This window comes from Typopeltis vanoorti, chromosome 13, assembly GCF_054136105.1.
Source record: "Typopeltis vanoorti isolate ZY-2024b chromosome 13, IOZ_Tvanoo_1.0, whole genome shotgun sequence".
Classification (NCBI taxonomy): domain Eukaryota; kingdom Metazoa; phylum Arthropoda; class Arachnida; order Uropygi; family Thelyphonidae; genus Typopeltis; species Typopeltis vanoorti.
Window position 1 is genome coordinate 33,175,199 of NC_143561.1, and position 18,651 is coordinate 33,193,849.

An 18,651-nucleotide genomic window follows, 5' to 3' on the forward strand; every position below is an offset into this window, starting at 1 on the left:
TTTCCATAATGTAAAAACACATTTCCTAGGAAATATATGCTGTTATTACATTATGGAGGGAGGTCACTACCCAGACCGGTTTCAGCCTTTTTTGAGGCTTCATCAGTGAGTAGCTAGACCTAATACCAAAGTGTATAGCGAAAAGAACTTATGTACTCTGCGAACGAGTTTTCAAAACAGGTGTAACCATTAAGTTACTTAAGTATAAAGAGCTAATAAGCTTCATTTCGGCAATGAAAACATAACTTAAATTAAGGGGATATTAAATACCGCATAGTTTTAAAACCGAATAAGAAACTCAAAGATCGGAATCAGAGAGTTTCTTGTCGAATATAGTATAGTAAACTATAAAGTATCGGCGACACTAGCGTTAGCCAATGTAAGTGATCCTAGTACGTAGTACAGTACCGGGCCGATACTTTATAGTTTACTATAATCGGCAAGAAACTCTCTGATTCCGATCTTTGAGTTTCTTATTCGGTTTTAAAACTATGTGGGATTTAATATCCCCTTAATTTAAGCAATATTAACATGTTTAGATGCTAATTACATTATCTCATCAAATGTTTTATTTGTTATAATTATATAATCATAGTCCTGCTCTTCACTTGACACAGAAACTGATTCTATTAAAAATATTTTTAAAAAAATCAATCAGTTTATTAGTTGACATAACATTCAATCTTGTGACAGTTTTCTAGGAACCCACTTTATTCCCCCTTAATGAAACGCAGTTTTTTTTTTTTGGTAGAATTTTCAAGAAAAATTCCATCAAAAAAATCGCAAAAATCCAAACTGACAGCCCATTAACGTTGATAAATTTGCAAAAATGAAGCATACTTGAATGCAGATAGTGATTAATATACAGAGTAAAGTGAAGATGTTAATTGTACAGCTGCTAGAATTAAGAAGAAATAATTCACATAAATTATTAAATGGACTAAGCAGAGCACAATTACTAACACACAAAAGTTTTCAAAATTTTGATATTTTAACACTTCAAAAAATTACACAGTAATTTTATTCTGAAAAATTAACATTGTTGAAGTAACAATCCTAGCACACAAAAAAAAAGATAAAAGTTTTTTTTTATATTATTATTATTATTATTATTATTCAGGCCTCCAAGGAGTCAAAAGACTCATCGAGGGAGGTCCTTCCTAAGACAAAGTCTGTCAAGACTCATCGAGGGGAGGTCCCCCCCCCCCCCTGAGAAACACAAAGTCTATCATATCACTCTTTAAACTCACTGACTGTTCTCGCTCCCACCACTCCATCAGGCAATGCATTCCACGGCTCAACCACCCTCACACAAAGAAACCACTCCTTACCCTCTTGCTCACAGTTTCTTTTCGTAACTTCCAGGGATGGCCTCTTGTCATCACTCCTTCCCGCTCTTCAACCAAGCGAAAGAACTCCCCAGTGTCAACCCTGTAACCACCTCTCAACACTTTAAAAGTCTCAATCATATCACCTCTCCTTCTTCTATCCACCAAACTCTGCAGTCCACATTCTCTCAGCCGATCCTCATAACTATCCTTGTACAGTCCTGAAACCATCTTTGTCATCCGTCTTTGTATCCTTTCCACAGTTAATTTATCCCCTTCAAATCCTGGGGACCAAATCTGAGAACAATAATCCAAGTGTGGTCTGATCAGAGACTTATACAACGGAATGATAACCCTCTTATCTCTGCAGGTCAGTGTCCTTCTCATAATAGCAGCAATCCTCTGTGTTACCTTCACCACCTTTGCAATATGTCCCCTAAACTTCAGGTTTCTATCAATCATCAACCCCAGATCTCTTGTTTCCCCTACTTCCTCCAGTATAACTCCTCCCATAGAGTATGCAGCATCCCATCGATGTTTCCCAAACCTCAAGACCTTACATTTTGCTGCATTAAACTGACACCCCCATTCATTTGCCCATCTATCTAGCTTATTTAAATCCTCTTGCAGGGCTACCACATCTGCACTATTACTAATAATCCTTCCCAGTTTCGCATCATCTGCAAACAACTGAATATCCCCCTGCAATCCACCGGCTATGTCATTGATATAAAGATTAAACAATATAAGTCCTAGTACTGAACCCTGTGGGACCCCACTTGTAACCCTCTGCCTCCTGGAAACTGCTCCACCATACACAACTCTCTGATACCTATCAGACAGCCAATCCTGAATCCAGTTGACCAATCTGACATCCAGACCCATGTGCTGCAACTTAAATATCAGCTTATCATGTGGCACCCTGTCAAATGCCTTTGCCAAGTCTAAGAAAATTGCAGTATATGCCTTTCCCTCATCTAATGTCCTTGTAACTTTATTATAAAAGGCTAACATATTGCTAAAACAAGAGCGTCCTTTCACAAATCCATGTTGATTCTCACAGATAACATTACCCTCATCTGCCCAATGCTGTATACGGTCCCTCACTACTTTCTCCAAGATCTTAACAACTACTGATGACACACAGACTGGCCTATAATTAGACACTTCCAGTCTGTTACCTTCCTTCCATTCCCTGGGCACCTTTGCCAAAGCCAGACTTTCATTGAAAATCCACGTTAAAGGCACTGTCAATTCCCTAGCAAATTCTCTCTCTCTCCTACTCTGATTTGCCTTGCATTTATCTCTTCCATTCTCCTAATCTTATCTTTCATACTTCTGCTCTCATTCATAAGACATTCCGCCTCCTCTTTCAACTCATCTATCTCCCTCTGCAGGTCAGTCACTCTTAATCTAAATTCACTCTCCCAAACAAAACCATCTCCTAAACTTTCACAGTCACTCACACCTTCCATACTATCAACTATTATTTTCTCATTCTCTCCTATCACACTACTTGTCTTCCTACATTCCTTCCCCGTTCCTGGAGCAACAAAGTCGGATATCGATATATCTAATGTACTTATTTCCTCCAACTGCCTGCATTTTGCGCACATACGCTCTCCACTCTCTTTAACAAGCCACATATGTAATTCCCGAGACACATACATGCCGCAAGTACTGCATGTCACAAAGTCCCTTATGATATTGCTAATAATTGAGTTCTTAAATGGCGGAGGACTCGGCGTTACGCCACTTGCGACTGCTGCTGAATCCACCATCATTCCTTACTGCCGAGTAGCGTAATCTTTAATAATTATTCAATTAATAAATAAGAGGAAAAAAAAAGTACAAACATCAGAACATTTAAGTACTAAATATAATTAAATAAAATGAAATATAACTAAATACAGTAACTTAGCTTCGTTTTGTCTTCCACGTTACGCGTTCGATTCCGACGGTACCAAAATATATTATATCGCGACAGCAACTAACTTCCAAAAAACAACCACTGAAGTACACTCGTATTCAGAGAAACAATTTAGCACTCAAAAACGTAGAAAAACGGGGAAAAAAAGCGGACTATTCACCGATTAAAAATCACTTTCTTCTGCACAGCTCAAATTCACCGCCACGTGCTACGGCGACGCTCAAAAGATGACTTATTCCGACACCGGGAATCGAACCCAGGCCTCCTGGGTGAGAGCCAGGTATCCTAACCACTAGACCATGCCGGAACATATGTTTATCCTGAAGATTAGCAAGCAATTCTCTAAAGATATTAATAACGTTGGGCATGCTTCAGACATGTGCAAAGCATTTTGACAACTTCTGTCAACCATATCAAGTCAGCAAAGATAACACTGGAGAGATAATCTTGAAGTACTGAACTCATCCAATAGTCTACAAGAGCACAATCAGCTCAACTTTAATGATTTGATAGGGTCTTTTTCATCCCAGAAGCGTGACTTTTCATTTTGAAAAGTCACGGTTCTGGGATGAAATTTTGGTCCTGATTATTTTATTTCTGCTTGTGTTCATAGCTCAGTAAATATTGATAATGCCCTCTGACTGGAAAGATCTGGGCTCGAATTCAGATTGTGATACAAAGAAGTTTTGTCAGGGCGTTCCAACTGAAGGTGAGTTAGCTGGGGATCTCATTAGGAAATGGCAGAGTTTTTCCTAAACTCAGGTTTTCCATCCTGCAAAACAGACAAATTGGCCAGAAGCAAACACATGCAATGCAGATAGGATTAAAACAATCCTCATGAGTAGTATCAAGTTTCTAAGAAGCTAAGTTACTTGGTTGTGACAGGCCACTGAGCATAACATGAAAAATGAAAGATAGGATGGAATATTTTATCTTTGCTTTTGGTTTTAATTTTAACTTTCATTTTATATTTTTATGTTATTCTGATTGGGATCTCATTTAAATTATTATCTGCTTAAGTTCTTAATATTCTGGTTTCTTATGTTGTCGATATATTTTCAATTTCTGTTGTTTTAATATTGTTCATCAACCAGTTTGCAACTGAAAAGTATACTACTATCATTTGGTTATAAACAGCATGTACTAGAGATAGTTTTGAAAAGAAAATATTGGGCATAAGCCAAAAAAACTTTAAAAGTAAGACAGTAGGATTATTTCTTAAACATCAACACTGGAACAATCATCTAATGATGTTCCTACTATAAATGAACTCAAAAATATAAGCCTCACTATTTTAACTATCTATGTATACAAAATTAAGAAACATGAATGAATATTATTATTAACATTTGACCTCCATGGAGTCATCATGAGAGGTACACACTATTGCACACAATGCTCATCCAACCATGCCTTAAACTGATTCAATGTGCCTACACCTACACTCAGGCAATGCATTCCACTCACCAATCACTCTCCATGCAAAGAACCTACTCCTTAATCCCCTTCTTTATAGTTTCCACAATGACCTCTTGTCCTATCCCCCTCTCCCATTCTATGAAAAAAAAACTGCTCCATGTTGACGGATTAACAACCCGACTAGCTTATATGTCTCAATCATATCCCTCCTCTTCCTCTTATTCACGAGGCTCTGCAACTTACATTCTCTCAATCTGTCCTCATACTCCACGTTCCAAAGACCACTGACGACCTTTGTGAATCTTCTCTGGACCCTTTCCAACATATCCTCATCACTATGAAAATCAGGCGACAAATCTGTGCACAATAATCCATATGAGGCCTGATCAAGGCCTTATACCATGGTATCATAACCTCTGCTAATACTGCTGTTATCGACCATTTCTATACCAAGAGAATATATAAACACACACACACGCACGCACTTATATTGCTAAATATTTAATGACTGAACGGCGAGGATTTTAAAATCAAAACTTTAATAGATCACACGACTAGTTTCATTGCAAAGCTGCTTTCTGACGAAATCGGGCCAGATCCTTGTTATTGGACAAACAAAAGCTTAAAAATGAACTGAAGCACCTCTGAAGTACCTTCAAACAAAATGGATGCTCTGAGAAAAGTATAAACAGACTTCATTTTCACTGTCACCATCAACCACCAAATTAGGATACAATTAATTTCAAAGCCTGCATCTCCTTATCTTATATTAGTTCTCTCTCCCCAAAACTGGCAAAAATCTTAAAGAAATACAACATCAAGACTTTTTTTCACAACTTTACCTAAATTCTGGTCAATTTTAAGCCGTCTAAAAGAGAAACATCACAATCTTCAGTTTCCTGGTGTCTACAGAATTATTTGTGATTGCAGTAAACTGTATTATGGTCAGACTGAAAAATGAATCCTTCTCTGCTTAGAAAAACACAAGAGAGACATATCTTACAGCAGAATTCGGGCCAATGCCCTGTCCAGCCATGTATTGTTTTCTGCAAACACCAATGATGAAGGTCTGCAGCATCAAATACACTGGGATTTAACAACCAACATTCACAGATGTTAAGATGAAGTAGAGAGACGAATTCTGGAATCGAAAGAAATAGTTCTTGACGCCTCTCACATGAATAGCAACCTAAGTAACAGTTTGCCAGATTCTCACAGTTCTGCCATTCAATATTGGCACACACGCGATTTCACACACACGCATATGCGTGATATTTCAAAATGAACTCAGTCTTCCATTTAAACTTTAATTACAGTTAATTGTCATGTTCTGTTGTATTAGAAATGCAATGCTTTTATGGTCTTTCTGTTTTTTATATATTTTTATGCTGTTACACCTGACGAAGTTGTCTTTCTGGCGAAACTAGTCGTGTGATCTATTAAAGTTTTGATTTTAAAATCCTCGGCGTTCAGTCATTAAATATTTAACAATATGATAACAAACCGAGTAAACTAGCATTCTAATAATATATATATATATATGTAGAAAGTTTTTTACCTTGGGTATATACTATGTTTAAGATACCAAGCTAATTAAAGAGCAAAAACTTAAATATTTTGGACATCTAACCAGACAAGAAGGCATTCAGAAATTAATATTAGACGAGAAATTGGATGGAAAAAGAGGGAGAGGTAGAATGTGGTTCGAATACATCAAGGACTGGACTGGCTTGAATTACCAAAAATGTTCCAGAGCAGCAAAAGAAAGAAAAAGGTTCCGTGACATGGTTGCCAACCTCCTTCTAGGAGATGACACTTGAAGAAGATACCAAACAATTTTATAAGCTAGGTTTTAATTCTTTTTTCCCAAGTAAGCAAACAGACAAGTAAGTCAAGTTTGCACCTGCACGTAGTGCAAGTCTGAGGCAACTCATGGTAAAGGTGGAGTAAGCTCCAATCACTTTCCTTATTTTCCCCTAATGCAAAGCACATCTCCTTGTGGAGATGTACGATGCTATACATTAAAGGCAAGGGTCACTACCCAGACCGGTTTCAACCTTTATTGAGGTCTCGTCATCAGTGGGAGCCAGACCTAAAAATGCCAAGGTTGAAGTAATGCAGAGCTTATAAATTTTACCTAAACAAGTTGCCACAAGATGCTTTGACCTTATTAAATAAAAATCTCAGGATGAGAGTAAGATGTAGAAAGTTTTTTACCTTGGGTAAAAAACTTTCTATACTTGCTATACTATATATATACTATGTTTAAGATACCAAGCAATTTTATAAGCTAGGTTTTAATCCTTTTTCCCAAGTAAGCAAACAGACAAGTAAGTCAACTTTGCGCCTGCACATAGTGCAAGTCTGAAGCAACTCGTGGTAAATGTGGAGTAAACTCCGATCACTTTCCTTAGTATTTTCCCCTAATGCAAAGCACATCCCCTTGTGGTGATGTATGATGCTATGCATTAAAGGCAAGGGTCCGTACCCAGACTGGTTTCGACCTTTATTGAGGTCTCGTCAGTGGGAGCCAGACCTAAAAATGCCAAGGTTGAAGTAATGCAGAGCTTATAAATTTTACTTAAACAAGTGACCCGTGCCTTTAATGCATAGAATCGTACATCTCCACAAGGGGATGTGCTTTGATTTAGGGGAAAACATTAAGGAAAGTGATCAGAGCTTACTCCACCTTTACCAAGAGTTGCCTCAGACTTGCACTATGTGCAGGCACAAACTTGACTTACTTGTCTGTTTGCTTATTTGGGAAAAAGGATTAAAACCTAGTTTATAAAACTGCTTGGTATCCTAAATATATATATATATAGAAAATGGATTCTTGATTTATCATTCTGTTTGAGAAAAGAAGCCATTTAATGTGGTGTGTGTGTGTGTGCGCGCGCACATATATATACACATACACACACTGCTATACATATATATATATATATTGCTAAAGCTACTCCTATATAAAAAGAAGTTTCAGTAGCACATCTGCAAAAGTGTCTTTTCCCACTGTTAACATATAGGTGTATTTGCTCACAGTAGTTAGCATAAGAATTTGTTATATAAGGGTTAATCAAAGCAGCATTTGTGTAACCCCTCTACTACAATGCCAAGAAAAACAAAGAAAGGCCGTAAATCATGGATATGACTAAATTTCCCCAACTATATGACTACTCTGATCGAAACCATTTATGGAGACAAGTGAATGATGCAGTGGGGAAGCTTTCCCAAATAATAAGCAATACTGGAATAGCCCCAAAGAACTCATAAATATAACAGTAATCCTCTTTTCCTCTATATAGGAACATTTAATTGTCGAACACTTAAGGAAGAGGACGACCTTACCATCTTACAGCAAGAACTAAAACATATTAAATGGGACATCATAGGTTTAAGTGAAGTTCGCAGGCAGGATGAACATTTAATAAAACTAAAAAATGGAGACTACCTGTACTATTATGGGAAAACTAAAGGACAATACAGAGTGTGATTTCTAATTAAGAAAACAATTACCCACCTTATAGAAGAATTTAATTATACAGATGAAAGAATAATTGAAATTACACTTAAAATAAACTATAAACTTAAAATCAGGATCATCCAAATATATGCTCCCACCTCATCCCACACAGATGAAGAGATAGATGCATTTTATGATTCACTGCAGCACACTCTAGATAAAAAAAGAAACAGCAATCAAAACTTTACTATAATAATAGGCAATTTTAATGCTAAAGTAAATTATCCCATTCACCAAATAGATACAATAGGGCCATACATATATGGTACAAGCAGCAACTCAGGAATGGCTCTTACAGAATTCTCTATCAGTAACAAGCATATGTTATGAATACATTTTTTAAGAAAGCCCTCAAAAGAATATGGACATGGAGAAGTCCAAACGGAGAAATAAAAAATGAAATAGATTATATACTGTGTAATAATAAAGAAATAGTTCAAGATACTTCAATACTAAATCAAGTAAAAACAGGAAGTGACCACAGACTGGTCAGAGCCAAAATTAAAATAAACCCCACTTTGGAAAGAATAAAATTCCTAAACAACAAAAAATCAAGACGTTTTAACTTATACCCTATCGAAAACAAGAAGAAGGATTACGAAGAAAAACTCAATCAAAAACTAGACTTAATAAATATATTTGAAGAAGAAGACGCAAATAAAATAAGCAAAAACCTAACAGAAGTAATAATCTCAACAGCCAATGAATTCAAAAACAACAAACAACAAAAAGACCATAAACTTTCAGAGGAAACCCTACAACTACTAAAAAAGAGACGAAATATAAAACAAGACAAAAACTTAATTTCTAAAATAGAATATGCAGAACTATGCAAAACAATAAGGAAAAAGATGAGAAATGAAATAAGATCTATAACACTAAAAAAATAAAAGAAACAATCGAAAATAATAAAAATATGAAAATACTAAGAAAATATTTATCAGTTGGCAAAAGTCAAATAACTGCAATAAAAGATGAGAATGGAACTACCATAAGGAACTAAGAACAAATCCTATGCAGAGTAGAAGAATTTTATAAAGAACTGTATAGTGATCCTTCAACAGATAAATCAAATATAAATAACTCCTCTCCATCGTATATGGAATTCATCCCCCCCATTCACTTCAGATGAAATAAAACAAGCATTAAAACAAATGAAAAATGGAAAATGTCCAGGTGAAGACTTAATTCACATAGAATTAATTAAATGGGGAGGAAACGATATAATTCACTATGTCACAAACTTACTAAATTTATGCATAGAAGAGGGGAAGATATTGGAAAATTGGAAAAATGATGCTTCTGATGCTATAACCAAATCCAAAACTCTTGAACCTCTTGTTCCCTCTATTACATGTTGCCTAAGACATTTGTCCCTCAAGAATTCTAGAAATTCCATTCCCTTATTGCTACATGCATCTTCCTCTCCCCAATTTATACGACTGTAGTTAAAATCTCCCATAACAATCATTCTTCTTGCACTTGCCAAACTCAACTGTCTAAACATTTCCTGGTCCCCACCCTCTTAAAAATCTTATGCCAACGGTACTCGGTATTCCAGGGTGACACCCTCTCAAGTACTAATCGTGCTCAACGCTCTTAACTTCGGTGATCGGATGAGAACTGGTGTATTCAACGCCAAAAGCTGTACAAAATTCTCACAAAAGTAATAACAAACAGATTAACACCTCTTCTAGACTCAAATCAACCAGTAGAACAAGCAGGATTCTGTAAAGGCTTCAACACAGCTGATCATATTCATGCAGTAAAACAAATAATAGAAAAAGCAGAAGAAAACCAATTGCCTCTCTGTTTAGCCTTCATTGATTATGAAAAACATTTGATTCCATCAAAACTTACGCAATAATCAATGCACTCCAGAATCAGGGAGTTCCTGGATAATATATGGACCTCCTCCAGGCAATATACCTCACTGCAACAGAAACAATCCAACTTCACACGAGTAGTAATAAAATATCAATTGAAAAAGGTGTCCGACAAGGAAACTTTCTATCACCCAAAATCTTTACAACAGTCCTTCAAGAAATATTTAATAATATAAACTGGACAAATCTTGGTATAAAAATTAATAACAGAAACTTAACACATCTAAGATATGCAGATGATATCATAATTTTTGCAAACACTCCAGAAGACCTTAATATAATGATAGAAGACCTATATCACGAAAGAAGAAAAGTCGGTCTAAAGATAAACAGAGAAAAAACTAAAATCATGTTTAATCGTTTAGTAACACCAAAAAATATAATAATAGAGAACAATTTTTTGGAAAGAGTCATTTCATATACATACTTAGGTCATCTCATTGACCTAAACTGTGGACTCCAAAAGGAAATAAATAGGAGAGTTCAACTTGCCTGGAGTGCATTCAGAAAATTGAAAAAGATTTTTCAAAACGATGATGTCCCACTCTGTTTAAAAAGGAAGATATTTAACCAGTGTATACTTCTAGTCATCTCATATGGTTGCGAAACTTGGTCGCTAACAAGAGCACTGGCAAATAAATTAACAACTCAAAGAAAAATGGAGAGGTTGATGCTAGGCATCACATTAAAAGATAAGAAGTGAAACACCTGGATAAGAAGCCAGACTCACATCACTGACATCATTCTTCACCACAACCAACTAAAATGGAAATGGGCCAGACATTTATCGAGAAGAGAAGATGAGCGATGGACTATATTATTACTATAATACTCACGAACTGGATTCCTAAAGAAGGGAAATGAAGCCGAGGACGTCCTAAAAGAAGGTGGAGTGATGCATTGTCAGAGTTTATTGGGGAAAGTTGGTCAACCCATTGCCAAGAACAGAGAAAGGTGGAAAGAACTGGAGGAAGCATTCGTCCAGCAGTGGACAGAAAATGGCTGAAAAGAAGAAGTAGTAATTATCTCTGTTCTATATATATAATAAATTCTTATGCTAACTACTGTGAGCAAATACACCTATATGTTAACAGTGGGAAAAGATGCTGTTGCAGATGTGCTATCGAAACTTTTTATGTAGGAGTAGCTTTAGCAATTATTATATAAGATTTCTATGGAGAATCTATCAGAGACTGTGGGAAATGAAGCCTATCATATAGATATCTATCAATTTTAATATACAGGACATAGCATTAAAAGCAATAGGAAACTATTATGCTAAAAAAAAATTCTTCACTGGGCATGAACTCAATATACTGGTGATTTGAATATGACCTATTAGTGGAAGCTGACGGATCATGAATTATGATTTATTCAGCAAACTTCCAGTAATAGTAACACAGGTTGTACATTTTCAAACTTTTCTGTTTAAAGGTAATATTTTTTAGCTACTTGCTCAAAAAACAGAACTCTTTATTTTGTTTAACTTTAAATATTTAATTCATGATATTTTATTACATACTTTCTTTAAATAGAATGTTATGCATAAACCCATGACCATCAATAGTTCTTCATCAAATCTCATGATCTCCTTTTTGCATTTTATCCTTGTCATTGTAAATGAAGATTGAATTTTGATTGTTTGGAATTATGGGGGTGGGGAGCTACCAAGGCAATAAGGCTAACTGTTCTGTTAATTGCATGCATTTGCTCATCCAGTTCACCTGTTTTGCAAGATGAAAAATCAAAGTTTCTAGGAAGGAAAAAAACACAAGTAAACACAGGTGCACAGGGGAAAGAGGTTTGGAGAAAAAGTGGCAATGGCTTTGAGATGGTATGTTGTGAGGTGGAGAGGATAAAATATTTAGAGGGACACTGCTACAAGCTTGTGAAAGTGTGGAAGATGATGACATGGAAATGCCTATGCAAAGTGGTTTCATGAGAAGAACAGCAATCATTATGAGTAATTTTAAATGTTAAAATACAGAGTCAAATATGAGATATATGGGTAAAAAAAAATGAATTCTTTGCGTTTCTGAGTTACAAGCTATCTTACGCAGTATGCAACAGAGGGAAACATGAGAATTGAGTATCTTAAATTTTATCTTGCATCAAAGAATGATACGGTGAAAGTGAATAAGTTAAATAATCACCTGGATGGTGCCCAACCATATGCATCTGGACTTTTATTATTATTATTATTACGACACCTCCAAGGAGTCCAAAGACTCAACTAGGGGAGGGCAATTACTGTACAACTATCTGTCTTCAGTCCTCAATCCACCAACTACAGTGAACTGCATCATCTACACCAATGCAGTTTACTCCCATCACCACTAGTATTTTCACAGACAATCACAAACATCCATGCCCACAGCAGGATTCGAACCTGCAGCCTTTTTGGCTGGAGAGCAGATACACTAACCTCTTGGCCAACCAGGCCAACTGGACTTCTGTAAGGAAAGGATTATTTGCATCTACAGATCAGCTGATTATCAAGATTGCTGGAAGTAACAGCATGGAATGAGGAATTAGGCAGAAAGAAGATCAATGCTGCTTGGAGAGGTCAAGAAATATGCAATAGTAGCAAATTCTGCAAGTATTTCATTGGCTAGAAGACCAGAATTAAATAAGATAAATATAAAAGGAACGTAAAGGGGAGATTAAGCAAGCAGTCAGAAGGTGTTATGAAGAAGCTGTATAAGGTGGGAGGCAATAATCAGTTAATATGAGGAGTATAACGAGTATAACAAGGTTCTTTCAAATACGTGGCCAGTAGGAGAAAAAATGATTAAGGGCGGATGATATTAGCTGGTGGAAATGGTAGACAGATAGCCATTGAAAAGAAGATTACTGAATGAGCAATTCATCAAGTTATTTTATGCCGATGAATGCAATATTATATAAAGATTATGTGAGAATAGAAAGATGAGTCTGATAGTGACTTAAAGGTATAAGAAGAAAGTAAGCTCGATGTTAATAATATTAATGGTGCCTATCTTACAACATATCGACATAAATGGTGTTACACAGAAAAAAAGAGAAAACAGGTGAGATGCTTTTAAGTAATAGATGTTATAAATTAAATTAATGCCATGAAATTATATTCTTGGTTTCATCCTTTATCCAAGTGTAAGCAAACAAAGTTTGTACATGAAGTAACTTCACGAATGGACTACTTGTATATAGAGACTAAATGAAAGAAAAATGAATAGAGGCTAATGACTTCACATCAATTGCCTTAGTATCCTATAATGCAAAGCACATATCTTTAAGGACAAGTATAATGATGTGCATTATGGAAAGAGTCACTACCAAGACCAGTTAAGACCTTTACTGAGGTCCCATCAGTGGGAGCAGACCCAGAAGTGATACAAAGGTTGAAGTAATGCAGAAGTCATATTTACATATATAAGTAGTCAAAAGATGTGACACCTTATTACCAAAATTCTTTGGGTTAGAGATAGATGTTGAAAGTTTTTTCCACTTAGTATGGGTAGTGACCCTTCCCATAATGCATAGCATTATACTAGTCCGTAAGGATATGTGCTTTGCATTATGGGATACTAATAAAATTGATGTGAAGCCATTAGCCTCTATATACAAGTAGCCCACTTGTGAAGTTACTTCACACACAAACTTTGTTTGCATACACTTGGATAAAGGATGAAACCGAGAACATAATTTTTGACATCTTTAATTTATAGCATAACCAAGTGAAAAAACTTTCAACAAATATAAAATGTTATATTCACACAACAGTGATCACCAGAAAAGGAAACAGCTCACTAAACACAAAGATAAACTTCTTGAATGGTAGATAATTTTAAAGTGATGTGAGCAAATTTCAAAGTGAGAAATTGAACAACGAGACTTATTTATGCCCATGATTCATAAAAGGTTCTAGTAACAAAGAAATAATTTTTTGAGTCATCAGAAAGGTTTACTTACAAAAAACATCTAGTTCTTGGTGAATACATAAACAACAGAGTTGGAAATGAATTCTAGACAAAGAAATGTTTTGGGAAAATTTAGATAAAAGAGTAAAGCTAATACTAACTAAATATCTGTTAGGTTTCTTCAGGATTAATCATTCCTAACACCGTGTTCCTACATAAAGATGTGCATAAATTAACATGGAGAAAACAAACAAGAAATAAGTATTATGTAGTTCTTGTTTTGTTGAGAGTGATTTCTTCATGCCAGTTCAAGATACACAAGTATATTACTAAAATAAAGAGCCAAAAGGCTTCAGTTCAGCGATGTAAAATTATATAAGTCAAGTAGATATTAGATCCAGCATTATTTCAAAGCCAACTGTAGAAACTTTATAAAAAATGTAGACCTACCTGATCTCCAAGGAGAACCAAACAGTTCGAAGCAGCTGTCAGGTCAGTAAAACCTTATCAAAATGGACCAATAAAAAGCGAATAAATAGACATTTGGGCAGCACCTATGTCTTCTAAGTGGTCCATACTAAGGCAACTCGTGAATGTCGGGGAATGTATTCCTGTGAGCTCTCTGATCAATTTATCTTACGAAACTTTCATAGTTTCTACATTTGGCTTTGAAATAATGCTGGATCTAATATCCACTTGACTTACATAATTAAACAAGTATATAATTACTACTTACTTATCATCTGTGTTCCATAAGAAAGACAGAGATTCATTTCCTACGGTTACCTCTGTCATGTGCCAGCCCTCCCAACCAGCTATTCTTCTTTCTTTTTTTCTGTCCTCTGCTAAGTTAGTACAGGCCTTCCCCTTTTTCTTTCTGAGATCATGTCAAAGCTACTCCAGGAATCTCTCTCTTGCTCCTGTGCATTCTTGGTACATGTCCAATCAATTTCAGTCTGCAATTTTATTTCACTAGTGATACATTCTTGTTCAGTCCATTTATATAATTCATTATTTGTCATACATTGAGGTCAAAATATTTTTTAATATTTTATGCAAACACTGTTTGAAAATTAATTAATTTAGCTTCCTGTTTTTGGTCAATTTCCCTGAACATTTGGATGATTTCTGTATTGTTCAATTTTGTCAATTTTTACAATTTGTACATTTACAATTATATTCTTGTAAGTTCCACCTTCAGTATCAACATTAGTTCCAAGCATGTAAACTTCTTAACTTCTTCTACTGCATGTTGTTCAATTTTAATTTCTTTCTGGCATTTGCTATTTAGTAAGAGAGTTTGCAACTGCAAGGAACACCTGGCAGATATAGGGAACGTGGCTGGTCTTTGGTAGAGCAAATAAGGAATGCCCATTTCTTATGTGGTCTGTAAGTGGTTGTAAGTCGTGTTTCTTCAGGATTTTTGTTAATTTTTGGATGTGCCCCAGAGTATATGGAATAGTAATAGATTTTGTGTAGTCTCTGTATTAGAAGCAGGGGGTTGCAGTTATGGGGTTTAATATTTTTTGAATTTGGTCAGGGTTATAACCACTGGAAGAAAGTTTTGAGAATGTAGTTAATTCAGAACTGATTAATTAATTTTGCCCTGTTATGTAGTTTTTACAATCCCATATTGTGGGAGGGGGAGTGAACTGTTTGAGGATGTATCTACCAGTATATGCGGGTTTCTCCATAAATGGAGAATGCCAGGGATTCAACAAGCTAGGGTGTAATCAGAGTGTCTAGGAAGGGGAGACTACTGTTGTCTAAGGCAAACTGGATCCTGGCATATGGATTGTTTATGTGTTAAGAAATTGTTGAGAGTATAGAGGAGGGGGAGTGAACTGTTTGAGGATGTATCTACCAGTATATGCGGGTTTCTCCATAAATGGAGAATGCCAGGGATTCAACAAGCTAGGGTGTAATCAGAGTGTCTAGGAAGGGGAGACTACTGTTGTCTAAGGCAAACTGGATCCTGGCATATGGATTGTTTATGTGTTAAGAAATTGTTGAGAGTATAGAGGCCATATAGTCAAATGGAGAACACATCGTCTATGCAGCATAGCCAAACAGTGGGTTTAAGTGGGGCAGAGTTCAAGGTGTTCTCTTCGAAGGTCTTCATGAAGTAGTTGGCCAGGGGTGGGAACCCATAACTATCACCTCTGTCTGCATGTAGAATTTAGAATTTTCCTTGCTAATCAAAATAGCCAGAGTTCATTGTAAACAAAGTCAAAATGACTGACTTTGTTGAAATATTGAAAGTACAAATTAACTTTATTATAATTAATATTTAGAATATGGTATTTTCCTCAAAAATAATAGTTATAAATAGCCAACATATAAGCCTTTCTGTCAGAATTACCATAATCTACAGAGATTCTATAGCATGCAAGGACCATCAGTATGGTAAGTTGAAGCTGAAGATATCTAAACAATTAAAGAGATTATATATTTAGTTTAATCCTTTATCCAAGTGTAAGCAAACAAAGTTTGCACCTGAAGTAGCTTCAGGACTGGGGAAACTTGTGGTAAAGGTGGTATAAGTTCTAATCACTTGCTTTAGTATCGCCCATAATTAGGGATCCCATTTTTTGAAAACAAAAAACCAGGACACAATAAATTTTGTAGAATTAAGAGTTAAGAGAAATAAACTTTATTCGTTAACATTATATATTTTAAAATAAAATATAAAATATAAAATAACATATATATAAAATATATAAAATAACATAAATGTTTATACATACGTCAAATAAAACGAATTCTAATAACAACACTTAAATCAAACATTAATAAGTATATGAAATATAAAAACATAGAATAAAGATATAAAATGTTAATATGTCAATAAAACGGGAACTACAATGTAAATACAATAAAATATAAACAACATGAACCTTATGTGTATTGTGTAGATGCATATCTGAAATTATATGAAAAATAAATGAATTTAATTTAATTTAAAAAATTAAAAAAAATAAAAACAAATTTATAATTAATTTTTAATATATACCTCCTCTCTTCCTTATTCTTCCTCTTCTTGTACATTACAGCTGGTCATTGCCTGTCCCATTTTACTGCTACTTGCAGAATCATTATTATATTTGGTTGAAGAATGGATTTTGTGCAAGAGTTGTCAATTCTTAGATACTATATCGAAAAACTCTGAACAAGACATGTTTCTGTAATGGGTTTTAACAAGCATGATAGATTTAACTATCGTGGCGCGTTAATATTCAAAAACATGTCGACCAATGAGAAATATTTCGGACTTTGGATATCGTATGCTATGCGAACTAAGCTTGAGACAAAAGATTGCTAAAAATTTACGGCCAACCAGACGAACAAAATAGATGCCATGGTTGCGATTAGTTAAACATACAGTTGGCGACTGTCTCCCTCATTCTGACATTCTTTTCTCTAGCTGAATGAAATGTATGGAACTAAATCCTTTTTCCCAAAATTCTAACATTCTGGTAATTCACCGAACTACAAATAAATGTCTCTGCTTTTTGTTTTGTAAACATACATTTTTAAAAGCACCCAAAAAATATTACGACTTGTACTTATTCTTATTAGAAATGTTAATATTTTTATATTCTAAAAAATCCGGGACATTTAGCATCCTGAACTAAACATATCGGGATGCAGGGACTGAAGTAATAAAACCGGGACTGTCCCGGGCAAACCAGGATATATGGGATCCCTATGCATAATGCAAAGCACATCTCCTTGCAGACATGTATAATGCTATGCATTAAGGGAGGGGCGAGTTGCCCCAGTCCTGAAGATACTTAAGGCGCAAACTTTGTTTGCTTACATTTGGATAAAGGATGAAACTAAATATATAATTTATAGTCTAACCAAGTGAAAAAACTTCCAACACAATTAAAGAGACTAATCTTAAGGGAACACATTGGCACTACTTGTGTTCTCCTTGCTGACATAATTGAAGCTATTTGTGTAACAGAAGAGGAATTCATCACTTCTTGAATACTGATCTTTCGCCAATGGAGTTCATCACTGCCTGAATACTGATCTTTGGCCAATCTTTCAGCCATCTTGAATGCTTCAGCAAACAAAGAGTTTCAAAAAATAATTGCCGGGTCATCAAGAACCATGACAGTCTATTAAAAAGCTCATCTTTCAAGCCTCACCAACCTCAAAAAACATAGCTGTAAACTTATCATCCTGCACCTTCAAGCTGAAAGATATTAGTGTACTTGGCTTGTGACCACAACTATGTGCTCACACCTAGAAAAATTCCTGCAGAAGAAATTGTAATCTGAGGTAACCCTAGCCTTCCTACCCATATTGCCAGCATCAGACTGGATGTAGCCAGTGTCACACATACAAAACCACTGAAAAGCAACCTCTCAAGGAAACAATACGTGAAGCTCTAGTGGAAAAAAAACAAAAAACAACAGCAATAGAATAGTAATTACAAAAGTGGATAAGGGGAATGCTACTGTAATTTTAAACCAAAACTACAGATTACAAAAAAACTACAAAAACAAAGATTACAGATAATAAGGTAAGTTTGCTTCCCTACTTAGAGATTGCTCTACCTTCCTTCCTTCAGATTATGATAACACGATACACAGATCAGAACACTTCACAGGCAACTTAAATAAAGGTCACATCTTGGCCTGTGGAGATCACCAAT

The 18,651-nt window shown here is 35.4% G+C and overlaps 1 protein-coding gene and 1 non-coding gene across 3 annotated transcripts in view; both read right to left on the reverse strand.

Annotated features, from left to right (window-relative positions):
- LOC150100038 (sorting nexin-13-like) overlaps positions 1-18,651 on the reverse strand; it is a 480,335-nt gene that overhangs the window by 180,691 nt on the left and 280,993 nt on the right. The gene's annotated exons all lie outside the window — the stretch shown is intronic.
- Positions 3,494-3,565, reverse strand: TRNAE-CUC (transfer RNA glutamic acid (anticodon CUC)). The gene has a single exon. It is a non-coding gene; the product is annotated as a tRNA-Glu (tRNA).